Consider the following 18011-nt stretch of genomic DNA (forward strand, 5'->3'; position numbering starts at 1 on the left):
AGCCACAAGCACCATCCAACACCATGTCATGTGTTACGGTATTTAAGTAGGCACATTTCTGTGGAGGGGCATGTAGATATTCGAAGACATGACCTGGGGAACAAATCCAGTCGCTCATTACCATCTCAACTAACCCTCAGTGGGACGGTGAGTTGTTTGTTGTCAAACTTTTAACCTCCATTATTGAGCATTAATGGGCTATACGATTAATAAATAAGAAAAATATTGACGGCATTTAGCCAATAAATTTAAGACATGTGAATAATAATTTAACAATAACTTGAGATCACCGACAACATTTAAAATTAACCATGGACTAACTACCCCTTGTAAGATTTCAAATCTAAGGAAGGAATGTGGTTTTCATTAATAAATGAGCTAGGTTCCTGTAATTACTGATGAAAACCAATGAATGCATTCTTGATTTCTTAGGTGGGAGAAAGTTTACAAGGGACCCATGTGAAAATTTTATTTTCCTCCATTTTTTTAACTTCAAAGGCTTGTTGATCTCTTTATCGATTATGGACCTAAAAAGGAAAAAAAGAAATAAAATTAGGATAATTAAAAATAAATAAAAAATGACCAAAACAAAATGAAAATTTTGAATTAGTTCATTTGTTTACAACGATAACACACAATCTTGCCTAAGCAGATGCAAAACACAACAATTAGAAATTACATAAGGTAAATCACCATTTCATTGGTTGAATTTGAAAAAATTCCGATTTTTGCTCACTATTCATTTTAATTCCCAAAACATTTTTTTTCGAATGCTGATTTTTGAACTCAATCTAACAGGTAAACTTAAAACTCACTGATATGGCACGGGTAGAGAACTATAGATTCTCTCTCTCAGGATACATAACCGACTTAACTGACCTACCATCTGCAGTTGTGTATCCCGAGGGCACAATTATGTATCCTGAGCGAAAGAATCTACGGTTCTTTGCGCATGACACGTTAGTGAGTTTTGAGTCCAGCTGTCACGCTGAGTTTAAAAGTCATTAGTCATTTTTTTTAACTAAGCAAGTGAAGTATTATAAAAAAGAAAAATATGATACAAAGACTTTGGGACAAAAATGGGGGCATGCCCCCCAAATAATTACATGATCTTGCTTATATAAGCTAGCGAAATCTCTAATATTTATTTGAAAAGTGATAAGCGGGCTCCTTTATAAAGTGACGATCTCCCTAAGAAGTAAAGAACTTGCAAGACAACAAGTTTTCAAATAAATATCAACGATCTTGCTATTTTATATCAGCGAGATCGCCACTCTGAAAAAGTTGCGATCTTGATCTCCATGTTTCGAGAATTAAAATAAACGGAAGAGTATTAAAATGAATAATATATTAATTAATAATTATTAAAAAAATAACAACTTTTTCAAATATAGCAAAACATGCTCCCCAACTCACTCCCAACCACATAATTTTAATGAAAACTGGAGGTTAGAATGTCAATTTTCATTCTATACAAAGTGACCTCATGGTCCCCCCATTCACTCACCTCGCATTTTGTCAAAAAAATCCCTACTCTTACTCTTATTTCGACAACATCAGGTAAGAAATATATTTTTAATTTTTTGAAGTTTGTTACATTGTTAAAAATTTGATTAAATTATTAATTATTTAATAAGTATAACATACATGATTATTTTTTGTTAGAAGTTTTTCTTTATTTTTAAGGAAAATGATAAATATATATATATATATATATAATAGTTATAATTATTAAAAATAATAATTTTAATTATTTTTAAGTATTAATTAATTTTTTTAAGTATTAAAAATAGAGAAAAGTGTCAATAACATATGTAATTCTCAATATTATTTGTAAGTATTGATTATAATTTTTTTTTAATATAATATTTATAACTATTGATATAATAATAGTTAAAAATAATAAAATATAAAAAAACAATAAATATAATTATCAATATTATTTGTAAGTATAATACTAAAAATAATAATTTCTAATGTAACCAAAAATATTGTTAATATATGTAATTATCAATATATTTTTTTGTTTTTCAATATTATCTGTAATTATTAGTTACAATTTATTTTAATGTAATAGTTATAATTATTAAAAAAAAAATTCTATGATTACAAATAAAAATAATTGTAGGGTTACATTATAAATAAATCTAATCAAAAATAAATAATTACATATTTATAAGTACGGAAATTTATTAAAAAATAATATATTAATTTATAAGTATTCAAAATTATAAAAGGTAATTATAAAATCTAACAAATAATTTTTCAATTTTTTATTTTGTAATATTGTTAGAAAATAATATATTTTTCCTTATTAATTATAATTATAAAATAAATGATTTTTGGAAAATTATTAAAAAAAAATTCTATGATTACAAATAAAAATAATTGTAGGGTTACATTATAAATAAATCTAATCAAAAAAAATAATTACATATTTATAAGTACGGAAATTTATTAAAAAATAATATATTAATTTATAAGTATTCAAAATTATAAAAGGTAATTATAAAATCTAACAAATAATTTTTCAATTTTTTATTTTGTAATATTGTTAGAAAATAATATATTTTTCCTTATTAATTATAATTATAAAATAAATGATTTTTGGAAAATTATTAAAAAAAAATTAATATACTAAATTATTCATAATAATATATTGAATTTATCAAAAAATTAATAATAATAATTTTTGGAATAATATTAATATTATTAAAAAATAATTCTAATAATATATCAAAAATTTATTTTAAAAAAATCAATAGTAATTTATAATTAGGAAAAAATAATATATGAAAATCGATGGTTGGATTGCCGGTTTTCATGAGGGCATTTTCGTCAAGTTGAAAATCAGCGATTCAACTATAAGTTTATTATTATTATTTTTTTTGATAAATTTGAAAAAAGTAGTATTTTTTAATAATTATTAATTAATATATTAATAATTTTTCCAAAAATAAACAATAAGCCAAAAAGGGAATTTCATCAAAAGTTGATAATGTTTTGGAGAATTTCTCAATTATATATTCATCATGAGATAATTATCATCAAGATATATATTATCAGGATACACATAAAATCCCAACTGTTGGATGTTATTCTTATGCTATTAAACACTCATGTATCTTCCACTAGTACTACAAATGTCATAATGTTTTTCTCTAGATATATTACGCCCTATCAACACCAACTACTGATACTAGTTGTGGATGGTGTACACTAACAAGAGAGTTCGTACTATGGTGAATTTTTCCAATGTTTGGGTAATTAGGTAATTAAGGCATCAACGTTTATTCCTCATTTTTGAAATCAAACTAAAATGTTGTTAATGTGCATGCACACTGGTGAATTATGTGGAGCCACAAGCACCATCCAACAACATGTCATGTACTACGATATTTAAGTTGGCACATTTTTGTGGAGGAGCATATAAATATTCGAAGAAAAAATCTAGGGAACATGTCCAATCGCTCATTACCATCTCAACTAACCCTCAGTTGGTTGGTGAGTTGTTTGTTGTCAAACTTCATTATAAGAAAAATATTGAAGGCCTTTAGCCAATAACTTTGGGACATGTGGATAATAATTTTAGCAATAACTAGAGATCACCGACAAGATTTAAAATTAACCATGGACTTACTATCCGTTGTAAGATTTCAAATCTTAGGGAGGAATGTGGTTTTCATTAATACATGAGCTAGGTTCCTGTAATTACTGATGTGCTCGTCTCTTCTCCTTTCTACGGCGAAAGACGATTTAACCCCGAAACGGATGAAAACCAAGGTCGAAGTTACGAAATCTCCGTATAAAAATACGAGAAAACGGAAGGAATTTGGATGGGTTATGTAGAGAATGAGGCTGTGAACGTTTCTAAGGGACCCATGTGAAAATTTTATTTTCCTCCATTTTTTTTAACTTCAAAGGCTTGTCGATATCTTTATCGATTATGGATTTAAAAAGGAAAAAAAGAAATTAGGATAATTTAAAAAAATAAAAAATGATCAAAACAAAATGAAAATTTTGAATTAGTTCATTTGTTTATGATGATAATACAATCTTGCCTAGGCAGATGCAAAACGCAATAAATAGAAATTACATAAGGTAAATCACCATTTCATTGGTTGAATTTGAAAAAATTCTAATTTTTGCTCACTATTCATTTTAAGTCCCAAAACATTTTTTTTTCGAGTACTAATTTTTGAACTCAATCTGCCAAGTAAATGTAAAAACTCACTGACGTGGCATGGGCAAAGAACTGTAGATTCTCTCTCTCTCAGGATACACAACCGACCTAACTGACCTACCATCTGCAATTGTGTATCCCGAGGGCACAAATTATGTATCCCGAACAAAATAATCTACAGTTCTTTGCACATGATACGTCAGTGAGTTTTGATTCCAACTGTCACGTTGACTTCGAAAGCCATTAGTCAATTTTTTTTTTACTAATCAAGTGAAGTATTATTAAAATGAAAAATATAATACAAAGATTTTGGGAGCAAAATGGGGGCATGGTCCCCAAATAATTACATGATCTTGCTTATATAAGCTAGCGAGATCTCTAATATTTATTTGAAAAGTGACAAGCTGGCTCCTTTATAAAGTGACGATCTCCCTAAAAAATAGCGAACTTGCAAGAGAACACGATTGTCAATTTTCAAATAAATATCAATGATCTTGTTATTTTATATCAGCAAGATCGCCACTTTGAAAATTTTGCGATCTTGATCTTCATGTTTCGAGAGTTAAAATAAAGGGAAAAGTATTAAAATGAAAAATATAATAATTAATAATTATTAAAAAAGTAACAACTTTTTCAAATATAGTAAAACATGCTCCCCAACTCGATCCCAATCACATAATTTTAATGAAAACTGGAGGTTAGAACATTAGTTTTCATTCTATACAAAGTGACCTCATGGTCCCCCCATTCACTCACTCTCATTTCGTAAAAAAAAATCCCTGCTCTCACTCTTATTTCAACAACATCAGGTAAGAAATATGTTTTTAATTTTTTTAATTTTTTAGATTGTTAAAAATTCGATTAAATTATTAAGTATTTATAAGTATAAAATACATTATTATTTTTGTTATAAGTTTTTCTTTATTTTTAATGAAAATTATAATATATATATATATATATATATATATGGTCCCATACTGCAACAAACATTTTGACAAACATTTTGGCAAAACATTTTTCAAAACATGGGTTAGAGGTTATGGAATGGGCTGATTTTTGGTGAGGATGATCTCTACGGTGAGGAGATCATCCTCACCAAAAATCAGCCCATTCCAAAACTTCTAGCTCCAATTTACAAGTTGAAAAATCGTGGACCGTCCATTTTTTATAAATCATTTTTGATGGGGTTAGAAGTTTTGGAATGAGCTGATTTTTGGTGATGATGATCTCCTCACCCTAGAGATCATCCTCACCAAAAATCAGCCCATTCGAAAACCTCTAACCTATGTTTTGAAAAATGTTTTGCCAAAATGTTTGTTAAAATGTTTGTTGCTGAACATTTCCCATACATATATATATATATATATATATATAAGTATAATTATTAAAAATAATAATTTTAATTATTTTTAAGTATTAATTAATTTTTTAATTATTAAAAATAGAGAAAAGTGTCAATAACATATGTAATTGTCAATATTATTATAATTATTGATTATAATTTTTTTTTAAATATAATATTATAACTATTAATATAATAATAGTTACAAATAATAAAATATAAATAACAATAAATATAATTATCAATATTATTTGTAAGTAAAATACTTAAAATAATAATTTCTAATGTAACCAAAAATATTGATAATATATGTAATTATCAATATATTGTTTTGTTTTTCAACATTAGGAATTATTAGTTACAAAAAAAGGAGAATAAATATAGGAAATAAAATATAAATTTTAAATATTTAGGTAATTTTTTTAAGGAAATGATAACAAATAAAAATAATTGTAGGGTTTACTTTATAATAAAGAATAAAAAAGAAAATAAAACAGTTTATAAGTTAGAGAAATGATTAAAAAAATAATATATTAATTTATAATTATTCAAAATTATAAAAATGTAATTGTAAAAATCTAACAAATATTTTTCAATTTTTTATTTTGTAATTTGTTAGAAAATAATATATTTTTTCTTTTAATTATAATTATAAAATAAATATTTTTGAAAAATTATAAAAAACAATTAATATACTAAATTATTCATAATAATATATTGAATTTATCAAAAAATTAATAATAATAATTTTAGGAATAATATTAATATTATTAAAAAATAATTATAATAATTTATCAAAAATTTATTTAAAAAAATAAATATTAATTTATAATTTGGAAAAAATAATATATGAAAATCGACGGTTGGATCTCCAGTTTTCATGAGGGTATTTTCGTCAAGTTGAAAATCAGCGATTCAACTATCTGTTTATTATTTATTTGCTAAATTTGAAAAAAGTAGTATTTCTTAATAATTATTAATTAATATATTATTATATTAATAACTTTTCCTAAAATAAAGAATAAGCCTAAAAGGGAATTTCATCAAAAGTTGATCATGTTTTGGAGAATTTCTCAATTATATATTCATGAGATAATTATCATCAAGATATATATTATCAGGATACACATAAAATCCCAATTGTTGGATGTTGTTCTTATGCAATTAAACACTCACGTATCTTCCGCTAGTACTACCAATGTCATAATGTTTTTTCTTTATATATGTTACGCCTAATCAACACCAACTATTGATACTAATTTTGGTTGGTGTACAATGATAAGAGAGTTCATACTCTAATGAATTTTTACAAATAGAGTATGTTGAAATTCAATTTAACTAATATATTATATGATTTGATAATTTGCAATGCATACTGACATAATAACAACAACAAAAAAAGGGTTTGATAAAAAAAAGAGGAAAAACTTTTATTTATAATTGGAATACAATACTATGATACCAAATAAGGTTAATATATATAGAAAACAAAGAACAATCGTACATGATTAAGCTCTTCTTAAAGAAATCTAATCTTATCTTCCCATCCAATTTTTTACGAAAAGGAATGGCATGGTGTATCAAAACACACCTTATTACGGTACACTGTCACTTAGTAATGTAACATTACAAACCCACTCCATCATTGGTATCTTGGAATGTCAAACCAGAACCACATAGCTTTTGTTCCATGACCTGGTCTAACTGTTCAACCATGGAAGGCGTCAAATGATTCACCCAGTCTCCCACCTCTCCTCTCCTAAAGAAAGCATTATTTCCAACCTTTAGAAAAGTTTTTCCATTCTTGTTCACCTCCAAATTCGACAAATTCTCAAAACTACAAAGTCTTGTTATTTGATGTATCACTCCTTCCTTTTCTTCCTCCATAGAGAAAGGGCAGCCCAAGTACTCTGCCAACTTCTTCAATTGAGAGGTGATGTCTCTCTTCATTTCTTCATACTTCAAAAACAACACTTTCTGAGGCCTTTCTAAACTTTCTTTCCAATATCCTAACACATGATCCCAAAAAGGCCCATACCCTACAGCTCCCATACAAAACAATTCCAAAGCTTCTTCCAACGAAAGTTTTCCGAGACATTGTGGTCTTAACTTATTCATGAAGTACCAAAGGGAGATGAAAGTGTCTTTGGGATTACGACATAGATAAATAATTCGACAATTCGAGTTCTTGATGGATTCTGGTAATAAAATGTAAGGAATGTGTGTGGCAAATAACATTGGAGAAGGAATCTTAGAGTGATTAGTAGGACATGGGTCGTTAAGATGGACATTAGTTTCCAAGAAAGGGATGAGATCATGAGGATTGGAAGTAAGTAAGGGGTGGTTCTTAGAAGTAACATTGTAATGAGAACGGTTCATGACAGCGAACACAAGGGATTTCAACCAAGTTGTACCTGATTTAGGCATGGTGACTAGTAGAACATCGGTATCGCATGCTTGGAAGTGTTGTTGAGATGCCATTACAGATTTTAGTATATCAGCTGAATACCAAAAGCCTTGGTACTGGTAGATATATTCAGTTCTCCATCCTCTCTCTCTAGGAAGGGATACAAGTAGTTCCTTGAACTCATGGTTTAGTTCTTCTTCTCCTTGGAAGGAAGCCATGATTGACCTAGTGAGACTTTTAGTTTCTTTCGAAAACCAGGGATTTTCTTAGATCTTAGATGAACGTTAGATATATTTAATAAAGAGTGAGGCTAGCATGTTATAACTGGTCACACACACACATGAGACAACGACTCATCTTGTCAACAAACGAGAGAAATCATTAACTTGGCTTATAATTATTTATTTAATAATGAATTATGATTATGCACGTGGTCTTGATAGGTTGGGAACACCACTGACATGGCAAGGGCATAGAACTGCACATCTATTTCTCGTTTATCTTCATGAAAATGATGTATGGTTTTGTGCCATTGCCCCGCCAGCCATCTACCAAGACCGCCTGCAGGGGCGGATTTACAGTGGGGGCAATTGCCCCTACAAGAATTTCTAAAATCAATAGGGAGGTATTAATAAATTTTTAAAAAAATTTAACATCCTACTGCTTTGCTCCCACAGAAATTTTGAAAATTTTTCTATTTGTAATTTGCCTCCACAAAATTTTTTAACATTCTACTGCTTTGCCCCCATAGAAAATCAGAAAATTTTTCTATTTGTAATTTACCCCCACGAAAACAATAACCTGGCTCCACCCCTGACCGCATGCATTCATCACGACTCTTTAATAATATATATTTATGAATAGTCTTGACAATATGACTCGCCTGGTGCCATATTCAAATGACTTCATGACTTAGACTAATTCTATGAACCGTAAATCTGTACGCCTCAGGATACATGATTCTTTCAGGATATACTTTTTCATGGGGAAGTGCAATTGTGTATTTCGAGATGTACAAATCTACGATACCTGAACTTGTCATGTCATGGAGTCATTTGAGTATGTCACCTAACGAGTCATATTATAATAACTCAGTTATGAATAATATGAATCCACATCGTTTTGGTATGCAATCAATGTGGCAAGGGCATAGAACTTCACATCTTTTTCCTGTGTATCTCGATGAAATCTGTGCACATGCCACTTCAGCCGCATACCAAAACCGTTTGTATTCATCACAACTCTATATTTATATACAAATTATTATAATTTTTTTTATAAAGTAAGGCTGATTATAAATGTTTAATCAAGAGATCATAATGTTTTTTTAGATTAATTTTTTTTTGAAAAAACTATTTATTTAATTATAAAATTTAAAAATTCAAGTTGACTCAACGGAATTTTACCAATTTGATTGAGATATTAAAAATATCATTCAAATCAAACCAGTTCACACAAGACACCAAGTGGAATGATTCATGTTGGAATTCCGTATTGTTCCAGAATGATATCAATATGAGTCGACGAGATTTAAAATTAATCATGGACTAACTACCCCTTGCAAGATTTCAAATCTTAGTAAAGAATGTGGTTTTCATTAATAAATGAGTTGGGTTCATCCAGGGGCGGAGCCAGGATATTGTATTCGTGGGGGCAAATTACAAATAGAAAAATTTTCTGATTTTCTATGGGGGCAAAGTAGTAGAATGTTAAAATTTTGTGGGGGCAAATTACAAATAAAAAAATTTTCAAAACTTTTGTGGGGGCAAACCAGTAGAATGTTAAAAAAAAATTTAAATTTATTAATACTTCCCTATGGATTTTAGAAATTCTTGTGGGGGCAATTGCCCCCACTGCCCCCACTGTAAATCCGCCCCTGGGTTCATGTTGCTGTCAATTGTAATTACTGATGAAAACCAATGAAAGGATTCTTGATTTCTTTAGTAGGAGAAAGTTTACAAGGACCCATGTGAAAATTTAATTTTCCAAAAAGTTAAAATTAGTTTAGGATGATGACCACGGTGATGGTGATGGTGATGGTGATGGTGATGAGGGCATATTTTCATTAGTTCATAAGAGAAGACCAAGGTCAAAGGTGGCTTATCATAAAATATTAAAGCATCCCAAATATAAAAACAACGAGATTGTGAATTTTAAAATAAATATTAGTGATCTTGCTACATATAAATAGGGAAATTTATTAAAAAATAATATATTAATTTATAATTATTAAAAATTATAAAACATATAATTATAAAATCTAACAAATATTTTTTTAATTTTTTATTTTTTAATATTGTTAGAAAATAATATATTTTTCCTTAGATTTAATAATTATAAAGTAAAATAATTTTGGAAAAATTATTACAAAATTAATATAGTAAATTATTAGGAATAATATAGTGAATTTAACAGAAAAGTAATCATAGTATTTTTGAAGGAATAATATTAATATTATTAACAAATGATTGTAATAATTTATCAAAAAAGTAAAAATAATAAATTATTAAAATAGTCGTGCTGGAGTGACCTCAAGCTGGAATCTCATATCGCACTTCTTGACGTGGAAGTGGATAGGAACCATAAAAAAAAAAAATTATTCGTATCTCGATGAAAAGTATTTATGATTCTCATACACCTTCACATCAAGAAAAATGATATGAGATTCTAGCCTGAGGTCATTTCAACATTATTCTTATTAAAAACACAATATCTTAATTTATAATTAGTAAAAAACTTAATAAATGAAAATCATAAGTTGGACCGTCGATTTTTATGAGGGTATTTTTGTCAAGCTGAAAATTGGCAATTCATCTATGGTTTACAATTTTTTTTTTTTTATAAATTTAAAAAAAAATACTATTTTTTATAATTATTAATTAATATATAATTATATTAATAATTTTTTCCTACAATAAATACTGAACCGAAATGAGAATTTCGTTAAAAGTTGATCACATTTTTTAGAATTTCTCAGTTATACATTCTTGAGATAATTATAATATAACAATTCCAAGTTACATAAGGTAAATCTCCATTTCATTGGTTGAATTTGACGAAATTCCGATTTTGGCTCACTATTCATTTTAATTCCCAAAACATTTTTTTTTAGTGCTGATTTTTTAATTCAATCTCACAGGTAAACTAAAAAACTCATTGACATTGCATGGGCATAGAATCATATATTCTCTTTCTCTCAAGATATACAACCGACCATCTGCAGTTGTGTATCTTGAGGGTAAAATTGTGTACCTCAAGTGAAAGAATCTACAATTCTTTGTGCATGACACATCGGTGAGTTTTGAATCCAACTATATCAGGTTAAGATAAAAAATCATTAGTTTTTTTTTTACTAAGTAAGTGAAGTATTATGTATAAAAAATATATATGATACGAAGATTTTTGGAGCAAAATGGGGGAATCCCCCCCAAATAATTACATAAACTAGCTTATATAAGCTAGCGAAATCTCTAATCTTTATTTGAAAAGTGACAAGTTGGCTCCTTTATAAAGTGATCACGATCTCCCTAAAAAGTAGAGTACCTGCAAGACAACCAGATTGTCAATTTTCAAATAAATATCAGTGATCTTACAACTTCATATCAGCAAGATCGCCACTTTGAAATATTTGTGATCTTGATCTTCATGTTTCGGAAATTAAAATAAAGGGAAAACTATTAAAATGAATGATATATCAATTAATAATTATTAAAAATATAAAGATACCTGTTTGACTACGAATATCAGTAGACTAACAGTTTGACCATCGGTTTTCATACTAACATGCTCCCTAACTCGATCCCAACCACATATTTTTAATGATAATTGGCGGTTAGAATGTCAATTTTCATTCTATACAAAGTGAGCCATGGTCCCCCCATTCACCCACACTCACTCTTATTTTGACAACATCAGGTAAGAAATATGTTTTCTATTTTTTTATTTTGTTATAGTGTTAAAATTTTGATTAAATTATTAATTATTTAATAATTATAAAATACATTATTATTTTTGTTATAAGTTTTCTTTATTTTTGAGGAAAATTATATATATAATTGTTGTAATTATTAAAAATAGGGAAAAGTATCAATAACATATGTAATTCTCAACATTATTTGTAAGTATTGATTACAATTTTTTCTAATATAATATTTATAATTATTAGTATAATAATAGTTAAAAATAATAAGATATAAAAAACAATAAATATAATTATCAATATTATTTTTAAGTATAATACTTAAAATAATAATTACTAATGTAACAAAAAATATTGATAACATATGTAATTATCAATATTTTTTTTTTCAATATTATTCGTAATTATTAATTACAATTTATTTTGATATAATAGTTATAATTATTTAAAAATAATAATTTCTATGATTACAAATAAAAATAATTTTAGGATTACATTATAAATAAATATAATAAAAAAATAAATAAGTACATATTTATAAGTAGAGAAAATTATTAAAAAATAATATATTAATTTATAATTATTCGAAATTATAAAATCTAACAAATAATTTTTCAAATTTTTATTTTGTAATACTGTTAGAAAATAATATATTTTTCCTTATTAATCATAACTATAAAATAAATAATTTTTGAAAAATTATTAAAAAAATTAATATAGTAAATTATTTGGAATAATATATTGAATTTATCAAAAAATTGATAATAATAATTTTTAGGAATAATATAAATATTATTAAAAAATAATTACAAGAATTTACCAAAAAGTTATTTTAAAAATAAGTCTTAATTTATAATTAGTAAAACAATAATCTTTGAAAATCGACGGTTGGATCGCCGGCTTTCATGAGGGTATTTTCATCAAGTTCAAAATCAGCGATTCAACTATCGGTTTATTATTATTTTTGATAAATTTGAGAAAAGTAGTATTTTTTTAATAATTATTATATTATTATATTATTATATTAATAATTTTCCTAAAATAAAAATTTAGCCAAAAAGGGAATTTCATCAAAGGTTGATCGTGTTTTGGAGAATTTCTCAAATATATATTCATAAGATAATTATCATCAAGATATATATTATCAGGATACACATAAAATCCCAACCGTTGGATGTTGTTCTTATGCTATTAAACACTCACATATCTTCCACTAGTACTACCAATGTCATAATGTTTTTCTTTAGATATGTTATGTCAACACCAACTATTGATACTAGTTGTGGTTGGTGTACACTGACAAGAGAGTTTGTACTCTGGTAAATTTTTCCAATGCTTGGGCAATTGGGTAACTGAGCCATCAACGTTTATCCCACATTTTTTAAACCAAACTAAAACGTTGTTAACGTGCATGCACACTAGTGAATTACCTGGGGCCACAAGCACCATTAAACACCATTTCATGTGCTACGGTATTTAAGTTGCCACATTTCTATGGAGGAGCTTGTAGATATTCGAAAACATGACTTGGGGAAAAAATCCAATTGCTCATTACCATCTCAACTAACCCCCAATGGGTTGCTATCTCAACTGACATAGCAAGGGCATAGAACTGTACATCTATTTCTTGTTTATCTTCATGAAAATGATCTATGGTTTTGTGCCATTGCCCCGCCAGCCATCTACCAAGACCGCCTGCAGGGGCGGATTTACAGTGGGGGCAGTGGGGGCAATTGCCCCTACAAGAATTTCTAAAATCAATAGGGAGGTATTAATAAATTTTAAAAAAATTTTAACATCCTACTGCTTTGCTCCCATAGAAGTTTTGAAAATTTTTCTATTTGTAATTTGCCTCCACAAATTTTTTTAACATTCTACTGCTTTGCCCCCATAGAAAATCAGAAAATTTTTCTATTTGTAATTTACCCCCACGAAAACAATAACCTGGCTCCACCCCTGACCGCCTGCATTCATCACGACTCTTTAATAATATATATTTATGAATAGTCTTGACAATATGACTCGCCTGGTGGCATATTCAAATGACTTCATGACGTAGACTAATTCTATGAACCGTAAATCTGTACGCCTCAGGATACATGATTCTTTCAGGATATACTTTTTTATGGGGAAGTGCAATTGTGTATTTCGAGGTGTACAAATCTACGATACCTGAACTTGTCATGTCATGGAGTCATTTGAGTATGTCACCTAACGAGTCATATTATAATAACTCAGTTATGAATAATATGAATCCACATCGTTTTGGTATGCAATCAATGTGGCAAGGGCATAGAACTTCACATCTTTTTCCTGTGTATCTCGATGAAATCTGTGCACATGCCACTTCAGCTGCATACCAAAACCGTTTGTATTCATCACAACTCTATATTTATATACAAATTATTATAATTTTTTTTATAAAATAAGGTTGATTATAAATGTTTAATCAAGAGATCATAATGTTTTTTTAGATTAATTTTTTTTTGAAAAAACTATTTATTTAATTATAAAATTTAAAAATTCAAGTTGGCTCAACGGAATTTTACCAATTTGATTGAGATATTAAAAATATCGTTCAAATCAAACCAATTCACACAAGACACCAAGTGGAATGATTCATGTTGGAATTCCGTATTGTTCCAGAATGATATCAATATGAGTCGACGAGATTTAAAATTAATCATGGACTAACTACCCCTTGCAAGATTTCAAATCTTAGTAAAGAATGTGGTTTTCATTAATAAATGAGTTGGGTTCATCTGTTCATGTTGCTGTCAATTGTAATTACTGATGAAAACCAATGAAAGGATTCTTGATTTCTTTGGTAGGAGAAAGTTTACAAGGACCCATGTGAAAATTTAATTTTCCAAAAAGCTTAAAATTAGTTTAGGATGATGACCACGGTGATGGTGATGGATGAAAGGTGGGCTTACCATAAAATATTAAAGCATCCCCAAATATAAAAACAATGAGATTGTGAATTTTAAAATAAATATTAGTGATCTTGCTACATATAAATAGGGAAATTTATTAAAAAAATAATATATTAATTTTAATTATTAAAAATTATAAAAAATATAATTATAAAATCTAACAAAATTTTTTTTAATTTTTATTTTTTAATATTGTTAGAAAATAATATATTTTTCCTTAGATTTAATAATTATAAAGTAAAATAATTTTGGAAAAATTATTACAAAAATTAATATAGTAAATTATTAGGAATAATATAGTGAATTTAACAGAAAAGTAATAATAATATTTTTGAAGGAATAATATTAATATTATTAACAAATGATTGTAATAATTTATCAAAAAAGTAAAAATAATAAATTATTAAAATAGTCGTGCTGGAGTGACCTCAAGCTGGAATCTCATATCGCACTTCTTGACGTGGAAGTGGATAGGAACCATAAAAAAAATTTATTCGTATCTCGATGAAAAGTATTTATGATTCTCATACACCTTTACATCAAGAAAAATGATATGAGATTCTAGCCAGAGGTCATTTCAACATTATTCTTATTAAAAACACAATATCTTAATTTATAATTAGTAAAAAAGTTAATAAATGAAAATCATCAGTTAGACCGTCGATTTTTATGAGGGTATTTTTGTCAAGCTGAAAATTGGCAATTCATCTATGGTTTACAATTTTTTTTTCTTTTATAAATTAAAAATAAAATACTATTTTTTATAATTATTAATTAATATATAATTATATTAATAATTTTTTCCTACAATAAATACTTAACCGAAATGAGAATTTCGTTAAAAGTTGATCACATTTTTTAGAATTTCTCAATTATACATTCTTGAGATAATTATAATTATCATCAAGATATATATATATATAGAGGGTCAGGTTCAAGGGCCATATGAGAAAACATATAGGAAAACTTTCGACGGTAAATAAAATTTTAAAATATGGGTTAGAAATTTTGGATTGAGCTGATTTTTTGTGAGGATGATCTCTATGATGGAAAGATCATCAAAAAAAAAAAAAAAAATCAGCCCAATTTGAAACTTCTAACCCCATTAAAAGTGATTTAGAATGTGGACCGTCGATTTTTTACCAATTTTTATCACAAATTTGTAAATCACTTTTGATGGATTTAGAAGTTTCTGATTGAGCTGATTTTTTGTGAGGATGATCTTCTCATCATAGTGACCATCCTTGCAAAAAATCAGCTCAATCCAAAACCTCTAACCCTTACTTTGAAAAACGAAAGTTTTCTCATATGTTTTCTCATATGGCCCTTGAACCTGACCCATATATATATATATATATATAAAAGAATGCTCCATCAGCACCAACTACTGTTACTAATTGAGAGCGTCCAGCACCAACTACGAGGAGTGTTGATATTCGAACTTACTTGGATGACGTGGCATGAAATTAGAATCATAAGTCATTTCCTCAGGATACACAATTAGACATATTTTATGAGGATGTGCAGTGGAGTATCCTAAGGAAATGATCTGTGGTTCCGTGTCCTTCCCACGTCATCGGAGTATTGATCGAGTGAAGACTTTCTAGTCCAAAAATCATTACAAAAAATTTATTACAAAAATTAATATAGTAAATTATTCGGAATAATATAGTGAATTTATCAAAAAATTAATAATAATAATAAATTTTAGGAATAATAATAATATCATTAAAAAATAATTATAATAATTTATCAAAAAATTATTAAAAATAAATTATTAAAAAAATTAATATTAATTTACAATTAGTGAAAAAAATAATATATGAAAATCGACGGTTGGATTGTCGATTTTCATGAGCGTATTTTCGTCAAGTTGAAAATTGACGATTCAACCTTCGATTTATTATTATTTTTGATAAATTTGAAAAAAGTATTATTTTTATAATAATTAATTAATATATTATTACATTAATAATTTTTCCTAAAATAAACAATGAGCCGAAAAGGGAATTTCATCAAAAGTTGATCACGTTTTGGAGAATTTCTCAATTATATATTCATGAGATAGTTGTCATCAAGATATATATTATCAAGATACACATAAAGTCCCAACCGTTGGATGTTGTTCTTATGCTATTAAACACTCACGTATCTTCCTCCAGTACTACCAATGTCATAATATTTTTCTCCAGGTATGTTATGCTCCATCAGCACCAATTACTGATACTAACTGTGGTTGGTGTATACTGATAAGAGAGTCCGTATTCTGGTGAATTTGTCCAATATTTGGGTAATTGGGTGACTGAGGAATCAACGTTTATCCCACATTTTTTTGAAACAAAACTAAGACGTTGTTAACATGCATATGCACTGGCGAATTATGTAGGCCACAAGCACCATCCAACACCATGTGTTACGGTATTTAAGTACGTACATATCCGTGGAGGGCATGTAGATATTTGAAGACACATGACCTGCCGAACAAATCAAGTCACTCATTACCATCTCAACTGTCAAACTTTTAACCTCCATTATTGAGGCATTAATGGGCAATAGTGGGTGGTCCGTTGTTTGTTGCTCAAACTTTTAGCCTACATTATTGAGCATTTTGTTGTTGTCAAAAACTTAACCTCCATTACTGAGCATCTCTAGTATTGTTACACCATTAATCAATAAGAAAATATTGAAGGCCTCTAACCAATACTTTGGGACATGTGGATAAGTATTTTAGTAATAACTTGATATCACGACATGTGACATGAATAGAATTGAATCCCAAGAACATGGAAAGACGTCATGAGTGTCCGAGTATCCCAAGAACTCGAGATACACTACTAGACATATTTTATGGGGATGTACAGTGAAGTATCTTGAGGAAATGATCTTAAAAGGAAAAAGAAATTAAATTGGGATAATTTAAAAAATAAAAATGAACAATACAAAACAAAAAAAACTGAATTGGCTCATTTGTTTACAATGATGATGACCACAGTGATGGTGATGGTGATGAGGGCATATTTGCATTAGTTCAAAGAGAAGACCAAAGTCAAAGGTGGCTTGTCATAAAATATAAAGCCATCCAAATATAAAGACAACAAGATTGGAATTTCAAATAAATATCAGTCACCTTGCTACTTATAAGTAGGGAAATTATTAAAAAATAATATATTAATTTATAATTATTAAAAATTATAAAAATGTAATTATTAAAATCTAACAAATAT

The 18011-nt window shown here is 27.6% G+C and overlaps 1 pseudogene; it reads right to left on the reverse strand.

The window, feature by feature from the left end:
* Window positions 1–7151: 7151 nt before the first annotated feature.
* LOC147380701 (cytosolic sulfotransferase 15 pseudogene) lies at window positions 7152–8150 on the reverse strand (annotated as a pseudogene).
* Window positions 8151–18011: the final 9861 nt, after the last annotated feature.

Source organism: Akebia trifoliata, unplaced genomic scaffold, assembly GCF_017979445.1.
Source record: "Akebia trifoliata isolate Shusen 1 unplaced genomic scaffold, ASM1797944v1 Contig01093, whole genome shotgun sequence".
Classification (NCBI taxonomy): Eukaryota; Viridiplantae; Streptophyta; class Magnoliopsida; order Ranunculales; family Lardizabalaceae; genus Akebia; species Akebia trifoliata.